This window comes from Amphiprion ocellaris, chromosome 23 (genome assembly GCF_022539595.1).
Source record: "Amphiprion ocellaris isolate individual 3 ecotype Okinawa chromosome 23, ASM2253959v1, whole genome shotgun sequence".
Classification (NCBI taxonomy): domain Eukaryota; kingdom Metazoa; phylum Chordata; class Actinopteri; family Pomacentridae; genus Amphiprion; species Amphiprion ocellaris.
In genome coordinates, this window is record NC_072788.1 from 5,665,329 (window position 1) to 5,683,224 (window position 17,896).

The 17,896-nt window shown below is 43.2% G+C and overlaps 1 protein-coding gene across 2 annotated transcripts in view; it reads left to right on the top strand.

Annotated features, from left to right (window-relative positions):
- Positions 1-269: 269 nt before the first annotated feature.
- The window catches only part of nlgn2a (neuroligin 2a), a 210,581-nt gene continuing 192,954 nt past the window's right edge, over positions 270-17,896 (top strand). The window contains exon 1 of one of the 2 annotated variants that reach the window (XM_023274808.3): positions 270-1,560. The gene's annotated coding sequence lies outside the window, so the exon portion shown is untranslated. The remainder of the gene's footprint in view (positions 1,561-17,896) is intronic. The other variant, XM_035950297.2, reaches the window with a different exon arrangement.

The following is a 17,896-nucleotide window of genomic DNA, read 5'->3' on the forward strand; positions in this document are numbered from 1 at the left end:
ACTGATGAGATCGGGGGCTCAGCCGTGCTGGATGTTAGATGGTTATTATCCCTTAAAGTAAAATATAAAATAAGTAATAGTGCAAGCTGGTGAAGTCGACAATCCACCCTAAAAGTGACTGTAATATCGCAAAAGGGACCAGGGCTGCTGATTAGTGAGTGTAGCCTACATCCTAATCTTATTGTATATTATATAATTTTTTATCTTCAGTGGCATCATCCTTTAATGCCTCATTTGGCACTGAAATGATGGAAGTGATATTTATCCCTAATGAATAACATCTACCGGGATTAGTCATGCAGAAAGAAAGATTTGCATGTGCTGAAAGGGTGAACTGATGGATGGAGATGTGGTTAAGGGATGATATATGATAAAAAAAAAAGATGCAACGTGGTAAAAAAAAAAAAAAAAAAGAGCTAGTATCCCTTTAAAGTCCTCTGACGTCATGCTGATGCAGATCTGCCCGGCTGGATCCGAGCGCAGGAGAGGAGGAGGAGGAGGAGGAAGAAGGATGCCGAAAAAATGAAACTCCTCAGCACTAATTTTTCAGCCCTCTGCGGGGGAAGATGGAGCGCCGCCTCCTCCCCCCACCCCCCAACCCCACACACACCCCTGTAGCCGCACAGGAGCGGATTAACACCTGTTTCCACCCCGGAGCGGAGGATGCTGCCAGCGAACGACGGTAAACGCGACACATTTTAATAGAAAAAGCGACCATATTGAGGTCAGAAGAAAGCGTTGCCAGGGCGACCAGCTTGCTAGGGGAGGACACTGCAGGCGCGCGTCACACGCAGGGAACGAGCGTGCGTGCTTTTTTTTTTTCTTCTCTTTTTTTTGGCGAGCGCGCGCCGAGGCGGTCACGGCATCCACGCAGCAGCATCAGCGGCGGCGGCGGTAGAAGCTTCTTTCTCTCCAAAACTACCGGAGCTACCGCCGTTACCGAGACGAGCTACAGCGAGCCGGGGCTTGCACCGCGGCGTCCGGCCTCACTTTGAGGGGGATTTATTGTGGATTTATCGACGAGTTTATCCCAGAATTTAAAAAAAAAACAAAAAAAACGCTCTGAAACTGAGTAGCAACACAGGTGACACTTCCCTGTAATCAAGTCCCCGCCGACGTTTCCGGGTTATTTGGTCGTTTAAAGGTGTCGTTTTTAAAAAAAAACAGACATTTTTTTTCTTTTTTGTGACAAGCCGGACTCTTAGAAATTAATTTATCGCCGTGCTGGAGGAGACGGATACCGAGCCGAGCTGTTTGTAATGCAGTATAGCAGCTTTATTTCTGCTATTCAGCCTCCTCTCTGTCGCTGTTCAGTCATGTCAGTCTCACCTGCCCACCCGGTTGGATTGAATGAGGTATAGTGCTGTGAAAGGGGCCATTTTTTAAAATATATTTTTTTATTTTTATTATTATTATTTTTTTGCTTTGAGAAATAAGCACTTTTTTTTTTGCTCGCTTGACTTTTAACCGGCGGAAGGTTTAGTGAAGAGGACGAGGAGGAGAAGGACGAAAGCTCAGGAAGAGAACACCGTTGGTCACCGGTGGATCACAAATTAACAGGTAGGCTGAGGTTTACAATGCTAATTTTCACTCAAGGAAATTACTCTTAATCAAAAGCAATCCCAATAAAATATGCTATTTCTGATGATTATTGATTCCAGTTTGCTTTAAGTTTGCATTTTTAATTGTGTGTGTATGTTCAAGGGTTTATACCTACCGTGAATCATTATTAAAAGCCTTTCTTACAAACATAATTTTAATTATCTACATGTCATTTTTGAATTAATATATAATTAATACATGTCAGAGTGTTTGCAGTTTTCCCAAAGCATGTCTGAAATGAATGTCATTGTACAGCACTTGCAGCACGTTTCTGCACATATGTATGTATATTTGTGGTCTGGTAAATGTCAGATCTGTTGTGAATGAATCGTGCGTCCGAGCTTCTCCTCAACAACGGAGAAGATGCATCCGCTGTGCCATTAATGAGGACCTGCACTCAGAGCTCTTCTGGCGGAATGAGAGAAACAGAGGCTGCTATTCACTCAGGCTGAGCTCATTCCCGTGTCCTCGTAAATGCAGAATCTGTGGCTTGTTAATCAAAGGGCCTCTCTCAGATTGCATCGGGGCTTTATCGGTTATTACACATTCGCTGGTCTTTGTGCATTTATTTAATTGTGCATCATCTGGAGGAAGATTGATGGGACCAGGAATGCATGGGAAACTGTGCAAGGGGACCCCTGATGTCTTGCAGACTCTCTCTCTCACACAAATCCTCCTTCAACAGTTGAATCATCCTTCAAATTAATTTGAGCATCTTATCATGTGGTCTTTATACTCAAGAGACCTCAGGAAATGGCATGGCCATGAGAACATATTCCCCTAATGCTCGCCCCCGCACACACACAAACAAGTGCACACACACAGCACGAAGAATGGGGCACATTTATATGCTGTGGCTGGTGTTGTGGGGCATTCGGATCGGCAGGGCCTGCTAGATGATAGAATTCAGCAGGGACAAGAAGACCTCTGTTCTTATCTGCGGCGACGAGAAGGGGAAGGCATCTCCGCTCAGCTCAGCTCCTCTCCTTGGTTTCGGCAGCTAGCCTGCCCTATATAGCAGATAGGGACATCTCCTCTGTGGGGAGAAATCATTTTAATGGAGGCAGGGGAGAAAAATGTGCGACTGTCCTTGTGCTAAATAGATGTTGTCACAGAGGAGTTGTTATTTATCTCGTTGGAGACTGGATGCAAACTTTGAAGAACTGTGGAGATGTTTAAGGGGGATAAAGGTGGTGTGCTAATGCAGTGTGTTGAGTGATTGCAGGCATTTGTGTGAGAGAGCAATTTGTATACACAGGATGGAGGGAAAAAAATGGAGGAGAGGGGGAGACATCGTAGGGCATTTCTGCAGCAATGCAATACAGCATATTCTGTTTGTACATTTGCTGTCAGTGGCTGATTTACAACGAGCGTACAGAAACACAAAGGAAAGGTAGCCTTGTCAAAGAGGCCTGTGCGCATCACTTTAAGTGTGCGCTTGTGTGTGGGAATCCTGCAGGCAGAAATTTGTTCATTTTTATATCTCTGTGTGTGTCCCTAAGCAAATGCATGCAAAGCCTGTGAAGCCATTGCTCAATGCCATCCCTCCCAGGCAAGGTGCAGCAAAGCTGGAGGCAGATGGGACTGAAGGGTTCAAAACATGTCGCGGGGCAGATTGATGTCTCCTAGCGCGGGTCGCTAAGCAGTCAACAGATGCAGGCTGTGCTTGATGTTGTGAAAGGGTGAGATGAAATGACCATCACAATCACACTTTCACAGTCCTTTAAAGCCCTACCTGTCAGTTGGCCGCTGCTAATTTTACCTGCACTGTTTATTTTTGTAACAGACAAATCAGTGACGGCAGGTTTCCCAGTGGGTAACGATGTTTTCTGGCTTTGGAGATAACAGGGGTTGCTGCTAATTTTAGGTGAGAGATGTCATCTGCGTAATAAAATCTTGGGGATTATGACAGCTGACATGTTGACTGGAGAGCTGGAGACTCATCTGATGAATGCTGATGAAATTAAATGTTTGTTTAGCAAAGTCGAAATGAATTAGTAAAGCCAAGTCTGGCTGAACACACCAGTCCTCAGGGAGGTGCTGTTCTTCATATCTTCTTTCTATTAGGAGACGCTAAGGAGGGAACTAAGTGTGTCAGTCATTGTTTTGAAGGCACAGAAAGGTATTTTCAGGACTGCTGGCAGAATTTGATTTCCCCGACAGCATGAATTTGGCTTCTGCTTTTCAGCCAAGTTGAAGGTTTTACTGTGACAAACTGTACAGTTAGCAGTTGTGTAATTGAAAGAATATTGAATAATTGCAGGAACCTGTTTGCACATTTGAAGGATTTGTGACTTGAAGCAGTTTGTTAGACAGACACGCACCTAATGAACTCCTGATTTATGGAAGTAACAAAAATATGTCTCTGTGGGACGACTTGAGCTACGAGTAGGTGTTCAATATTTCATCAGATCCTTTGACAGGTACCTGTTGCTGTGACCTCATTTGTATCAGTCCTGAACTTAACTCCTAAACCTTGGTTTTCTCTGCCTGTCTGGTACAAAAGAAAGCTGATAAATAAAATAGCTCAACAGTGAATGCTCTTTTTTTTTTTTTTAACATTGCAAGGCTTGATGACAGACAGCAAGCTGTTCACAATGGGAGTGCATCTCTCCTTCTCCCCTGAGGAACAGTCCTTACATGTAACCATGCATTTCTTTTACATATGTCTGTTATCATGTGTGGGTTACTGCTCTTTATCCATCATGTTAAATTAATTTTGCACTCTTTCCTTCGCCAAAGACACTACTCTTTTGTTAGACCGTATATTCTCTGCCTGACTCCTTTATTGCTTTTATTCTTCATTGACGTATTCATTTGTTTCTCCTCTCCATCCGTTTGTGGCAGATTCACTCATTTGGTTCAAAGGGAGCCCGACTGTTTTTTGCAAAGGAGTGTGTGTCGTTGCTATGGCAGCATCTTTTTGGAAGGATAAGCCCCGTGAAGATTTTAAACCTGAAGGTCTTTTTTTGTTTGTTTCCACTGGTTCGTATGTGTCGTTGTATATTAGGCTTGCAAAATTAATCAAAACACAACTGACATCACCATATCGACTGCTGCAATGCCCAAATTGCTAGAGGCTGCATTTTTGCTTCATGATAAAGCTCACTAAACAATGTTCTCTGGCGCTGGGCTGGATCTTGACACTAAATCATTATGACCAAATATTTTATTACATTCAAAATGAGCAAACCTAAGCATTAGCATGTCTTGATTATTCCTTTTTTTTTTGCAACTGGGAGAATCGTCTGCAAAAGTTGGAGGTAGGGTTTTATTGCCAAAAAATCAAATGATGATCAGTGATCTGAATCACAATTCTGACAGATTTAGTTGAACTCCTTTTGATCTTGTGATTAATTACACTTATGGCTGCACAGGTTCCAAAAGTTATCAATTCAGCTTGAGGCTATAGGCCCAAATTGCAAATCTATGCGTCCTATTTCCATCCTGATTTTGTTGCAATGCGTCGATGCTGCTTTTGAGAGTTCAGTTACAGCTAAGCAGATAGCAAAGGCCTGTGTCATTTCATGTTTCTCTACCTGAAAGCTGACCATGTCGCTGTTGTAGTGATCCTTAATGTCATTCAGCTTCCTCTCCAGTGAGTCTGCCATCCTGCAGAAGGACTCCAACTCCACCGGCTTGAACTGCAGTTGGTGGCGGTAGTGAACTATTTCATCACATACAGACTTTATGGTGTCCTTGTTCTGCTCTGCAGCTTAGGTGAGCTTGTTATAACAGCACATGAACGAGTTTCCCACCTGCTGCAGGCTGTGGGTAGAGTGGTCCTTGAGCTCGCAGTGTAGAGCAGAACAAGGACTACCGTCGCCAGCTGCAGTCCACGACAGTGGAGTTGCAGTAGATTCACTGGAGAGGAAGCTGTATGAGGACTGCCTCAAGTCACCTGGCTAACTTGCAAATAAAGAAACATGAGGCAGGATGTGATTTTTAGCAGTCAATTTCTAAATAATCTTCTTGCCAAATCAAGATTGTCTACAATTTATGATTTAGTTGGAGGTCCTTATGTCTAGTTAGTATTATACAGTTTATATGTGTGCTAAAAGTAAAAGATTATTTGGTTTATTCTTCTTCTCTGAGTTAAATACCTCCATCTTCTTTGTTCAGCCTGTCAGTGTGTCTGTTTTGTTGCAGATCTCTTAGAGCGCTAGTCCCCCACAGTGTCCATGGTCTCCCGTTTCTCTTCTTTGTCTGAGGCTGTTGAAAAAGATCTTTGCTCTCTGGGCTGCAAGATGGAAACAAGGGGTCGGAGCTCACTATTTGTCTCAACTCTCTTCTTCTTCTATCGGTCTTTCTTTATTTTGCAGTGTTTTCTGCCATTTTGTTTGTCTTATAAATTCTGCCTCTCATTTCTTTCCCCTACACACTCACCATCTTTCTTGTTTGTCTTTAAACCCTCATGTTGTCCGTCACCCCGAGGCGAACTGCTCCGTATTGTCCCGGGTGGGCTCATTAAGGTTATATCAAGGTCGAACTCTCTGACAAATTTTGATACAAAAAAAACATGATGGTCGCTTCCGGAGTCCCCATCCAACAGCAGCAACAACCTTCACATCACCACTCCTCCACTACTCGCTACCCTCTGCTAAAACCAGGCTGACCACCAGCCAAGATCAATGAACTTTTACTCCTCTCCTTTCGTCATAGAGATAAAAGCCAAAGGAAGACACAAAGAAAGTAAGAAACCACCCAGAACACCCATCGGCCAGCTCTTGACTGCTAGCTCCCCTCTGCTTTGGTTTGACAGTGCAGGTTGGCTACACCTCCAGATTTCCTGTTGTAATAGAAAACCAGCAAAGATTAAAACCAATGCGGAGTTTCTTTTCTTTTTTTTTTTTAAACAAACAATTCCATTCACAACAGAGGTGCAAGGCTACAATGGGATTTCATACTTCTGTGATGACACAGATTGGATGGAATCAGCAGCAGTGGAGTCAGCAACAGCTGGGATTAAATACATCCTGCTTTCTGGCCAATCAGAGTGACTGACAGTAGGAATCCATGTTAGTCTGAGCAGTGCAGCTCAGCGCTCTGGTGAGCTTGGTAACTTGCTTCTATTACTTTGCTGCATCCATGGGGATTCTACCTGTGTGTTTCATATTTGTTCCTTAATACCCCTCTGGAATCCTTTATGTGGATTTTATAGACAAATCTCCCAGCAACATAACTTAGGAGATTAATGGGCTTATGAAAATATGCTTTTTTTTTGTTCCTCTGAGTTACTCATTAGATTTAGTACCGTCTCTCTCACGCACACAGCACTGCAGAGGATCACACCATGTGCTACATTTTGCCATTGACGGGGTCATGGAGAAATTTGAGTGAGTTGTGGCATTGACAGAATCTCAAGGTCAGGAGTGGTCACATCCTTGCGAGTACTCTCGAGTAAACCTTCAGCATTGCAAACAAGCTCCAGGTCGGCGGGCAGGTGGAGATGGGCAGGCTGCAATTCTGCCCTCTTATCCCAGACACATACTGATAGAGGAGGAGAGAGTGTGCTCTGAAAGTCAAGTGACCACGGATGTCACAAAAAAAAAAATCGGAAAGAACAAAGCAAGCAAGCTTAAAAGCAAATAGGACAGCATTTCAGAGAAGCAAACAGTGAGGGAGCACACTGTACAGCTGGGAGAAGAGGAAAGGGAGAGATATGCCATAACATTACAACAGTACCATCTCTATTTTGCACTCTTAACATCTGCTATATGCTACCTCTTCCCTCCTGTGCACACACATTAGTATGAGCTGACACACCAGCACATATATTAGTATGAGCTGTCAGCTGGAGCCTTAACAACTAGCTAGAGAAGGACCAGTTGAATGGTAAGGCTGGCAGGGGAAGCAGCAGCAGCAGCAGTGGCTGTGTTGGCCAACATTGTGAAGTGTTATCACTGTAGCTGCACTGTATAATGATGCAGGTTGTTATAAAGCACACATATTTCTCTCTTGAGGTAGCTCGCAGACACACACATTGAGCACGGGGTTTCAGTCAGTCAAACATAATGAGCCTCCATTGTGGCCTAGCCAGTGGCTGTCCTGTAGCCCAGCCTCGGCCGTTATCCATTTGATGTCCATCTGTTGACATAAGTGACGGTGGGTTGCGGTGGTTGGTTTTGAAGCATGGCCAGAGCTTGCCAGCTAATGGCAACCCTTGAGGATGCAGAGATACCAGTCTCTGCTGTCCGTCTCCCAGGGGTTACTGCTGCTGTTTGGAGTGCTGCCCGAAGGAGCTCTGAATGGGCTGTTTTTAGCATCACACTACCACTGCTGAGACATTTTTTTGTTCAGGCATGAAAGTCTGTGGGCGCACGCATGCATGTACAGCATGTCACATATTTAGCCTCACCTTAGGAGTTGAATCTGGTCCCCTAAACAAATAGAGCATTCATTTCAAGTTCTTCCATGTGATGTCTAGCTCCAGTTGATGCATTGTTAGGCTGCTGTGCTTCAGCTGTCCTGATGGCAGATGCTAATGAAAAGAATAAGCCGGTTCTTACGTAGTGAATTAGGATGTCTCTCACTTGACAGCCTCTTGCTATATTCTGCTGGTATTTGTGTGTTTTTGTGTGTGTGTGTGTGTGTGTGTGCTGGTTATGAAAGAAAACAGCGGCAAGACAGTGATGAATGACCACTAGAATGGCAGCGTTACACTTTCGCACCTGATGATGCAGAGCGGGCGATGATCGTCGCTGTTATTGTCACAATCAGCAAAAAAAAAAAACTCCCCTTAGGATGAGCAAGGACACACGTGCACTAGAACACGTACACTAGAACACATACACAACAGAAAAAGGTTTGACTTTGTGCACACACTAAAGAGGAAACGCCTCAGAACCTTTTGGCAAGCTTTTCTCCTTTGATTTATTTTAACTAAAGGCACTTTTCTTTTTGTTTTGTCCTGTGTTTAAGGATGCGGCATGTGTATCCTCCATCCTTCATAGAAAACAATGCATGTTGGTTGAATCATTCATCTGTAGCTCTTCACACTGTCTCTCAAGGCTGAAGCAATTCCTCTACTGACAAATGGTAGCAGGAAAGAGGAGCTAAATTCCAATCTGTGTGGATCACTCCTGGGCCGAACACCCCGCATGAGCAGATTTTCGCAGACTATATTTTCACAGGTAGCAGCTCACAGCACCAGGAACATAAATGTCAGTGTTCTGACTCGTACCGAACTTTATTGAGTGCACTTATCTGCTACCCTCAGGCTACAGTATCTTGGTGAAAATGACTCATGTTCCCTGTGCAGTGCCCTTCTTATGTCCCTTCTGACTGTCTGGAATTTACCTTAAGTGAAAGATAGAAAAAAGTGTAAATAAAACTTTTCACTTTTTTGCAGTGTTTGCGGTAACAGGCAGGAGTGATCACAATCGGAATATAGAAGATTAGAAATACAATTAGAGGGAGCAAGCGTTAAGGGAGCAGAAATGTATAGGCGGCATTTGAAGCCTGGAACAGCTTATCGTTAGAGGAAGAAAGATAGGGTCTTGTCACCTTAATTAGCCAGGGTAAAGAAGTGTAACCTTGATCACACGCTAGTGCTAACAGCTAATGAGTGGTGAGATTGCTTTGCAGGGATATACGTTGGCGTGTATAGCTTTTAGATGGCAGAATAGGGTGCAATAAGGGGTGTTGCTGCAAAGACAAAGACCTGCGAAGAAAGCAACCAGAGCTCCCTCTGTGCCAGCATGAAACAATCTCTTTCCATTTGGGTTCGAACTCAAGGGATTTGGAAATAAGAAGGGGAATAGGAGAAGAGGCCGTCGATTGAGAAGACTGTGAGTCAGCAGGATTTCGTACTCCTATTTTTTTTTTCCACTGCTTCCTTCTCTCTTGCTTCTTTTGTGGGGAATAAACACATTTGAAAGGATCCTTTTACTTGAGGACATGCTTTTACATTCTGGAGGACAGAATAGCTACAAAGGTTTGTTGTCTGTAAGTAGGGTTAATCTTTATGTATTCCGCCTATTGAGTTTTTTGTTGACAAGTGAATGTCTGAATTGATTTTTCAAAGGTCTCTGAAAGACTGAAACATGGATTGTGTCCTTGACATCTTATTTTGCAACACTTTGACAAATCTAAAGAGGCGGGTTTGTATTGATTCTAGCAGGTGAGACAATAGTTTATGGTCAACACTAACATGAGGACGTTTCCATTAGAGAATTAATGGGTGGTCCCAGTAAATTTAGTTAAGTACATATGGGAATTTTCGTCCCAGAGTGGTTTCCTTATTCTTTAAATTTTCACTTCACAAAATCTGCTTACCTGTTTTGTGTCACCCTCGTAACCTTCACCCATCTCCCCTTCCACCCCCCTTTCTTCTTTGCCTCCGGTTACTCAGGCCCCTGCCCTGTCCATTTTCTCCTCTCTCCACTTAATTAACCCATTGATCAGGACGCCCATAAATTAGTCCTCTGGAGAGACCCTCATAGAGCACTCTTCCCCTTCTCACACCTCTCATCCTTTCATTGGCTGCCCCATTACAAAAAAAAGGTCCCTGAACCACCCTAAGCAGCCGCTGTGTCATCATCTGAAGCCAAATGTATTTTTCAAATTTTCGGTCGATTCAGCTGCTCATAGATTTACAGGGGGGTTGTGAAAGTAGGCGAGCGTTGAAAGAGGAATTAAGGCAAGTACAGATCAGGGAGTGGGGTTTAGGTCAATTCTGCTCATGTTCAACCCCACGATTCATTACACTCACATAGCTCAACCTTTTCATGCCACCCCCCTTGTGTCTGCAAATGTTTCCCCCTTCCTTCCTTCCTTCCTTCCTTCTGCCTCTCTCTTGCTCTCTGCCTGGCCTGTTCTCCAGAGCAGAGTGCAGGGTACCTACTCAGAGACTTGCCCAATTAGGAGGAGCTCAGAGAACATTATGGAGGGTGGCCTCTCTAGCACTCCCTCCCCATCGTACTCCTCGTCTCTTTTTCCTGTTTACATTGCTTGTACCACGTAAGAAGTTCCAACCTTTTTGTATTCTTTGTCACAACCTTTTTTTTGTTCTTCTTTTCGATTTGGCGCTTTTGCCAGAAAATTCCTTCTTTTAGGCATCTTGCTGAATCTTTTGACAGCCATCCTCTTCACCCTTAAGCAGGTGTTGTATTCACTCTGAAGTGCTTGTTTGATGGCCAGACACCCCTTCCCCATACACCTTTCTGACACTGGATTAAGGGTATCTTTATCTCACCAGATAAGATGTTTCAGAACTGATGTTCTGACATTCACACTAATTTCACTTCTTTTTTTCATTTGCAACACAACTATTGCCATCCCATGTCTTGTGAACAACCATGTGCAACACTATGAATGTCTTCCTCAAGACTTGTGCCGTATTTATTCTATATCAGTTCTGCTGCTGTTGTAGGATGGCAGGCTTTTCACTTCACCTCCGCCTCCACATCTTCCAGTGTAGCCATTCAGAACAGCGACATCCACTCTTGATTTCTGCTGCGGTTGGGTAGAATGCTGCCCTAAGAAGTACCACTGAGAGACCATAAACTGCCCTTTATATCTCTTATGTCTGTGGACTTTTATATGTGCCTTACCCTGTGGTGCATCACACTCATTACCCCTTGTCTGGTTTTTAACCTCACCTAAAGCGGTGTTTAGGAGTGCTCAATGGATCTGAACCAGGAAAATGTGTTAGCTACGGTCTGATTCAGGGTAGGTGGATGGTTTGATTTAAAGGTCTGGCTCACTGGTACATGATTCATTCATATCCTGAGGTCTCCTGCTAGGCCCACAGCCAGGCACGGGAATTTTCCCTGAGCTAGAAGCTATGTGCGCGCTTGTGCAAGTTGGTTAAATATAGAATGCTTTGGCAAACTGCAGAGGGGAATGCATATAGAAGCGAAATATTTTCTATTAAGAGTGCAGCGACAAGAGCTTTGTCGCAATTAGGCTCTCATGGGGTAGAACCTTCTTGGCGCTGAGGCAATATTCTTTCCTACCACCATCATGAGCTGGGTTTGCTTGTTGGCTGTTGAAGTGGGATGGGTCCTGTCTTATGGTAAATTACAGTGATTGAAAGATGAAGAAAGACCTCCAATTTTTTTTTTAATTTTGCTTGTTTGTTGTGCTTGGTATTCCTTGTAACCTTTTCACATAGTTGACAATTCTTTCTTTCAATTTCTGAAAGATTAGGTCTTACAGTTGTTTCCTTTCTAGTGCAGGAACATGGGACAGGCAGACAGTGGCATGAATATTAACTGGAAAGCCCCCTTAATTAGCTCTTTCAGCTTTTCTCTTTCCATTGTGCTGCAGACTGTGGAAGAACTAAGGTGGTTGCTGCATTGCTGCTTGTTGTGACTATATATATGTAAAAAATTGTGTTGCTGATGGCGATGTTTAAGGGGAAGCTTAAAGAATTGCACTCGTCACCGTTGCCCACTCTGAGTTCAACCAATCAACACTGAGCCCCACCTGGCAGTTTTTCAGGGATGCTCAGAAGTCCCTGCCCCAGACTAGGTACTTTTTCTCCCAGAGAGAAACCCTAGAGGGACAGTTCCTGTGATCAGAACAAAAGTGTGGGCTGCCCTAAAACAGCCTGCCAGTACCTGCCATGCGAGACGACCTAATAGTAATAAAAACCTACAAGAGATAGCACCATCCCTTGTGGGCTTCTGCAAATAAAAAAAGAGGCAAAGACAGTGAAGGCTCAAAGGTAGAGGATGCCTTCAGGGCTAGAAGAGCTGAGCATGCCCAGGGGTGTGATGAATGGATTCCTTTCTACTCATGTGGTGGCCCACTGTTGCTAAGGCTTGAGGGAAAGGATTCAGCAGAAGACATTATTGCCATATGTGACTTAAGAGATCCATTTATCCATCATTTCTTTTCTTTTGTGTGTGTGTATTGGAAACAGGTTTTTTTTGTTGCGGAGGCAGTGTGTCTATGTACATGTGTGTATGTTTTCCAGCACATTATGAGAATGAGGCAGAGCAGTGCCTTTTATCACCTGCTGTTCATATCTGGGGGAGCTTGAGAGCCTGAAGTTCTGTCGAGGAGGGTTGTTGTCTTTGTTGTCTGATGATATCGTGTTGTACATTGCAGGACTGCTGACTCCCGAGGGTCTCATGGCTCAGTCTGTCACGCACATGCACACATGCAAGGACACAAACATGCAGGTTTACCAGCCTCGGGCATATTCCACTATAGCTGTCACTGCAGCATCGGAGTAAATATGTTTTGGGGAATAATCTGATCTGCCAAGTGTCCTCCCTAGCTCGTGAGTCGTCTCTGTACAACAGTTATAGTGCTATTACATTTACTCTTGTCATAGCCAGACTTCAAGGTCAGTCACGACAGACAGGGATTTAGAGTCAGAGCTGAGCAGAGAACAAGTCAAACATTGTGGTTTTACGCATTAGAGAAAAATGGTTCCCAAGGGTTCTACAAATCAAGGTCAGCGATAACGCTATCACATGGTCCTGGTGGGGGGGGGGCGAATTCGGGAGGACGGGTGCAATATTAAACACCACCTCAACTTTATCCCTGGAGTGACACAGTGTACAGAGATTAGCATACCTGTCAGCCCCTCAGTCAGCAAGTTTATATGCATAATGATATGCTGTATAAACCGTCTTATTTACAATTGTTATTTATGAGGACATTTTGAATAAGCAGCAATCGTTTTGAATTTGCTGTTTGTACTACCTGTGTAATCTTGATTTCTGTTGACGTGCAACATTCTGCACAGTACTAAAGAGTTGAGGATGCAAGAGTCACAATGAAATATGCGCAGTATGTTCCCAAACCATCTGGGATAACACTTTTATTTGAGTATGTGACCGGTTTTATTAATTTTTTCCCCCGCAATAACTATGGTTTTATTAGTCTAAAAAATATGATTAGTAGAAGCATTGTGAAACCCACTCAGAAATCATAACGTTGTCTTTCAGTTGAGCACTTCTGGTCAGCCTGGAAAAAAAGCAACAAACTGAACAGAAATTAGTCTGATGATGCCCTCAAATCCCCTTTTTTGGAGAATTATGCTTTCCAAGTTCAGCACTGGAACGAAACTTGAATTGTATTAAATAGAGATGTTAGTGAATACTCGCTGTTTTCAAAAGTTCACTAATAGCAATCTAACAACTGACGAGTCATTGATGTGGAAGAGCATTTTTATGCATCGCTGAAAAATGTCACTTCATGGAATGGAAACTGTACAGAAAACATACTCAGCCATGACCTTCAAAACACCATACCTATGGACTGTTCCACTTCTAGAAGTGCATTTACACAGCCTATTTCTAACGAGGCCTTATTTCAAATGTGTGTGAAAAGATTTTATGACGCAGGACTCTTTTAAAACCTACCCCTTCCACGTACTGTACCATTTCCCCCTGCATCATTATCCTCAACCTGGAAGCAGTGAAGTGTTGGTAAATTATGACTTGCAGTTAGTCATCATCATCATGCTCTGTTCAGCTGATGCTAGCCTCACAACCCCAGCTGTAAGTACCCAGCGGCAGAGCAGGGGGAAGAGCATTTTTCACTTCACTGTGGCATTTGCTGTTATTTTTAGGTATGCACGATGATATCAGCATCATAATCGGCATCGGCGTTACCACAAGCCAACTTTAAAAAGAAATATTGGCATTGGCTTGAAGTGGACATTGACAGGCAGACGAAGCCTACCAGGCTGAAAGTTTACAGTTTTGTTTGAACATGTTGCATAAAAATAAATGTGGCATCTTTTACATGTAAGCTGCGGTAGTTGTTTTGCTCAGTGAATGCGTGCATTTGACAAGCATGAGCCGTCACAATAAGAGAACATACAATATTAATATGTTAATTTCACTTCAGGAAAGACTTGATGTTCTCTGCAGTTAGGTGGAAAAAATATGTGCATATTTCAGGATCTGCAATCACCTAATATGGAAATATCGGCATATTGAGTATGAGCAAAAATACAGTATGTTGCATCCATATTTACTTTCTTTTATCTTTAGCTCTGTTTATGTGTGAATTTTATTTTGTTTTGAAACTGTAACCCAACAACTGTTTTATTATTTTAAAATGTTTGACTTAAGTCACCTTCAATGCCACCTGTCTGCACCTTGTTAAACAGTGACACACTAAATTGGAACCACTGTCCAGTCTACCATGTTATCTGGATCTGATGCATTGTGGGTACAGACCCTGGATCAAGGCAGGGATCATCATCCACATGGCTGTCTGTGTGTCTGTGATGGAGTAGCTGCTGGGCGCAGAACATTCCAGCTCTTTGCACCACATTCTGGATGACAAAGCCCCATCAATATGTAAACAGGCTCTCTACGTTGAAAAATATATGAAAGCATCCTGGAGAGATGGATACAAAGAGAAAGTGGAAAAAGAGGATTTGAAATTTGAGTTCTCAGTTTGTAATTTGAATGGGTAGGATTTGCATTTGTGTACATGCATACCCGTACAAAGCAAATACTCCATGGCTTACGATTACAACTGCGCGCTGCTGAGAGCATCGAGCTGCGTGTGTTGTGTAAGTCATGCTCACACACACTTTGAGCATTTCCAAAGTGTTGTACAATGTCAGCATTTCCACCAGGCTGCCTTGTGGGAGCGTGCATGGTGTTATGTTGAATGCACAGACCGCCGTGAGAACACAACATACACACGCAGAACTGCATCATGCAAGGTCATTTGAGAATTTGTGAAAAGAAACGTAGAAACAAATGCATGCAAAAACACATTAAACAAACATGAGAGACAATTTCTACAAGTTTCATATCAAAAAATGCATTCAGTGTAACACATGCAAATGCTGTAATACATTCACGTACAGAGACCCAAACTTGATTTAATTTGTCTTTACATCTACCACCCCTCTTTATCTATATTTGTCTTGTATGCTGATCCTTTATGGTAGCATTAATTATTGTGGACACTCAGTGACACGTGTTCACATTGTTGTTTTCTCTCTTGAGAAATGGCAGCAGCATGGCGTTATTACAAAACTTCTTAATCACTGTTTGTAGAGGCCGTGAGCAGCTTCTTTATCTTAGTATCCACCCAGATGTGCACAGGACATGCTGGGAAAGTGATATGTTGATAAGTCAAACCTGCTGTATTTATTTACCTTTGACAAAAACTCTATTGGCTTTGAAGATCCCATATTGTACCCTTTTTCAGAAAATTAGTGAAAGTCTTGCATGAGTCCAGAATGTGTCTTTTAGCGTTAGAACTTGATATACTGCATAGATGATTCATTTCCCAATGATAGTCTAATAGCCTGGTTTAAGCTCTGTTCTAAATGTGCTGTTTCAGTGTCTGAATCTCACTGAGCTGCTGGTGTCTACGCCCCCGTCCTAAAAAAAACGTCTCTTTGCATCTGTGATTGAAACGCAGAGACACTATTGACCACGGCAGCTGACACCAACAGAAATGAGTGTGTGAGATCTGCAGGAGAAGTGAATGTTTCCATATGTTTCCACAATCACAAAACAGAAGAAAAATGGATTTTCTCCATCTGGCGCCTTTAACCATGAAAGTGGGAGTCTAAACAGCACTTGAATGAATATTTTTAATAAAGACTGTAGGTGTTGTTTGGTCAGTAACTCAAATTATTTGAGAGTATAACCCTATTATTCAACAACAACAACAAAAGAAATTCCAATTAATACCTCTAGTTCATGTTTATACAGCTTAGTAGATCACAATGAGAATATTGTCCTTGCATCTCTTTCTACCCAACTTATGCACACAGACACACTCATGAACACACACCAGAACTCAGGCTTTGCTCAACTTCCTGATCCACATCTCCTCTTTATCCTCCATGCTCACTGCTTGTTTCTGTGTGGTCTCAGCTTATAGTTATGTAAGGCCAGAAGCAGGTGTTGCAGAGAGATTGTGTTTTTCAGGCTGTATCTGGGCACAGGTGGACACAGGACAGTCACAGCGACACGTCAGCGCTCCCCAGACGATCCTGTCGTTCAGGAGCCCAGATGTTTCAGCTCTGGCAGGAAAAGACCTGGGTGTGTTTGTGTGTGTGTGTGTGTGTGTGTGTGTGTGTGTGTGTGTGTGTGTGTGTGTGTGTGTGTGTGTGTGTGTGTGTGTGTGTGTGTGTGTGTGTGTGTGTGTGTGTGTGTGTGTGTGTGTGTGTGTGTGTGTGTGTGTGTGTGTGTGTGTGTGTGTTTGTGTGTGTGTGTGTGTGTGTACTAATGTGTAGGTGCATTCGATTTCCAAGCACTACACACTGACATTTCCAGAAAAAACTGCAAGTTAAAGGCAGCAAATGAATGATTGCATCTGCAAGCACTTAATCACTAATACTTTTATCTTACATTTAGAGACTGCTGTGACACTCACTTAATAGCCACAGACCGAATATCAGCACTGTGTGCTTCATCATACAACACAACATCCATGCCTTTCGCTGTGCAGCAATGATAAACATCCCATAGGCTGTATGTTTATCAGCAGGTAAATGCAGCACAGGAACATTCGCCATGATTACAGCACTGAGCTGATAAGAAACAAAATGAGACCTGGAGTGCAGCTGGGCCTTGACAATGAGACATTCGGTCAGCATATGTGTCCATGCGTTCTCCTTTTGGTGCTTGAATGGCAAGTGATACGGAGATTACAGCACTATTCCAATGATAAGGACGGTTTTTAGAGAGTGACGTGGAGCCTGACTGATAATGCCACCGATGTAAAGGATTATCCCATTACTGAGACCTGGACATTAGCACTCAGCCACTCACCTCAGGGAATGACAGACAGAAAGGGAAAGAAGGGGAGAAAATGGAGGAACATGTGAGATAAGGGAGGAGGGAGAGGGGAGAGAGGGTTTCTTTTGGATGAAAGATGAAGGTTGGCTGTATGAGGGGAAAAAATAGGAGAGAAAAGTGAAAGTGATGGAAAAGGCAATGAGAGGGAGATAGAAGGGAGGGAGCATAAAAGAAAGGGTTGAAAGAGCAAGGATGAAGTGAGAGCCAGAGCTTTGCTGCATGGATAGAAATAGAAAGGGGCAAGAAACAGCAGCAGCAAGAGAAACCAAGACAAGACATTACAAGTGGGGGAGAAAGGGGAAAGCTGGAACACTAGATAAAAGCAGATGATGAAGATTTGATAGTGTGGCTGTGAAAGAGATAGAGAGTGCATTAGGGAACAAAACCATGAATGATGCATCAAGAAAGGACTGTCTGAGTTATTGGGACTGGAGGTGGGTGGGGGGGGTCACTTGAAAAGAGAATTTTATAAAAAGGGAAAAGAAAAGACGATTGGCAACAAAAGAGAGATGGAGGATTAATGCGGATGGCAGAAAGATGAAAAGATGGAA